The following is a 2,325-nucleotide window of genomic DNA, read 5'->3' on the forward strand; positions in this document are numbered from 1 at the left end:
ATCATCTACTATTTACGTAGCAAAAGGGCAGATCTTCTAAACTTATCAAGAGCCGGAGAAGTTACAATCTCTGAAGGCAATCTATCCCAAAGACTACAAATAACAGTAAAAGGCATCTGGAAAACTGAGATGTAGACAACCGACATGCATCAAATGTCATTGAAATGAGGAAGTTCTAATAACTTTTGCGGGTTGAAACAAAATTAAGGTAAAAAATAGAGAAGGGATGTGAATTATTGGTTACAATCTTACAAGAATTATTGGTTACAAGAATGAAAGAACCCCATTATCCCTACGGTGCCCAAGGTCCAAATCAAGACAGGAGAAATTTAATGGAATTTAAAGAACGATCAAGCAGGCATAAGTGTGACTCTGATACAAATAACCATAAAGGAGGACAATACTTAAGATGAAGCAGAAAAAAAAAAATCGATTAATGTTGCATGTTCAAAAATCTTCTTGCACTCGCAAATGATGATGCCCAACCTGAATGAAACTGCCTGTGCCATAGTCCTAATTTACATGGGTTACACCCATGAGTTTCGGATTATCCACTAAAGTAATTAAGAACCCATTAATCAGCAGACTTGGATGCTGAGGCAACTGCGTTCTCGGCCGACTCACAATCATTTTTTGGATTTGGTAGGATTTAATTTCATGCCTCACTGAGAACAGTATGATAGACTTGTCGTCAGGTTTACAGTGCGACTGTCAGTTACAATTTGTCTGGTTGCCGGAGAAAGACTACCATCATAGAGGGAAGCACCATCAGCATATGCCAAAATTTTATTAGTAATACTCAGTTAAAATACTAAAAACGTTGCCACCATTAACAGACTGCAACTGACAAGCCAAACATTTGTGATTTACAGTGTCAAAAGCTGCACAAAAATCCAGAGACAAGCCTTGACTCATGTCCCTTATCTAAAGCAGGCTACATTTCATACACCAACATAAGCAATGCATCATTACAACCGAGCTCTAAAACCAGACCAGAGTTTTTTGAAGAAACGATCTCAAATGTCCAAAAAAAAACATTTAGCCAGAAAACGTTAAAGACCATGGATACAATTGGTGAAACTGAAATGGGCCTATAGTAATAAGTCAAGATTGTAATAGGCCCTTGGAAATAGCACTCTGAAAATGACCCTTGACGAACTAAAGAGCGTAAGGTAAAGCTAATTTAGGAGCTAATTGACCTTTTAATCCTTTTAATATCAGAGGAAACAAGCCATTAGGGTCTACTCCACCATGTTCGCCTAATTCAGTTAACAGATGCTTGATCTCAGAGGACCTGGATGCAAATGAATTAAATCATGGTAACGGGTGACAGGAAAGAAGTTCAATATCTTCTTCACTGTGTTTTGGTCTAAAACATCCTGCTAACAATGTAACTTTCTCAGTACTGCCATGAGGCTTCATTAAAGGAGGAATGGAGGACTCAACACTAAAAAGAGATGCGTATAGGTGCTGACTACAATTTATAAGTCTATGACACTTCTAAGAAAACTTTTTCAAGTGAGCATAGCATTATATTCATTATATTCTCCCAATAAGGATGAGTGCAATTAGCAGACCTGAGATTATACTAGGCAGTATATTTGTCCCTATGTCCCTATGGTGACATCATTCATTAAACGTTGTTTTATCATGTGAACCAGATTCAAGAGTATTGCTGTGTACTAGCCTCGTCGTGATATCCAACAATAACAAGTTCAGAGTAATAACAGACCAGGCGCATTATAAACATTTTGCCAAACAATGCCATCGTATGGTAGATCCACCCAATTAATTCTAGACTTTGTGAAATTTGTCTAATTAGAGTAAAAACTGGTGTTAGAAAGTCCAATTGGAATTTACAAATTAGGTTACGGTGGTCGGTAGAACCAATTAGCATAATGGCACTCACATTAGTTAATAAATGATCTGAAGAAATAACACTCCTGTGAGTGGCACCTGGACTGACTGCTCTCACCCGACTACATCTGAGAAATTTAAGGCAGAAATGCCATGTCGGTCAGTTGGGGGCACATAATTCGGCCAGTCTTGGGGGTGAGCATTAAAATCACCTATAAAAGTAAAAATCTGCGAGGTCACTAAGCAGTCATAAATGCTTTCATCGAAATTGGGACTTCTGTAAACAATAAAATGTAAACATTCTTAAGATGACTACATGCTCACGCAACCATGTATTCATGACAACCACATTCATATCGTTGAACGACCAACATTAAAACCAATCATAAAAAAAAAAAAAAAAAAAAAAAAAAAAAAAAAAAAAAAAAAAAAAGGGCTCGAGGCAAAGAGTTCCTAGGTAGCAAACAA

General features: G+C 37.2%; 1 long non-coding RNA gene across 1 annotated transcript in view; it reads left to right on the top strand.

Moving 5' to 3' along the window:
- Positions 1 to 1,035, top strand: part of LOC119568029 — a 2,659-nt gene extending 1,624 nt beyond the window's left edge. Inside the window, exon 2 of the long non-coding RNA XR_005228056.1 lies at positions 1 to 1,035. This exon is cut by the window's left edge and continues 1,151 nt beyond it. This is a non-coding gene — a long non-coding RNA (uncharacterized LOC119568029).
- The last annotated feature ends 1,290 nt before the right edge of the window (positions 1,036 to 2,325 follow it).

Source organism: Penaeus monodon, chromosome 43 (genome assembly GCF_015228065.2).
Source record: "Penaeus monodon isolate SGIC_2016 chromosome 43, NSTDA_Pmon_1, whole genome shotgun sequence".
Taxonomy (NCBI): domain Eukaryota; kingdom Metazoa; phylum Arthropoda; class Malacostraca; order Decapoda; family Penaeidae; genus Penaeus; species Penaeus monodon.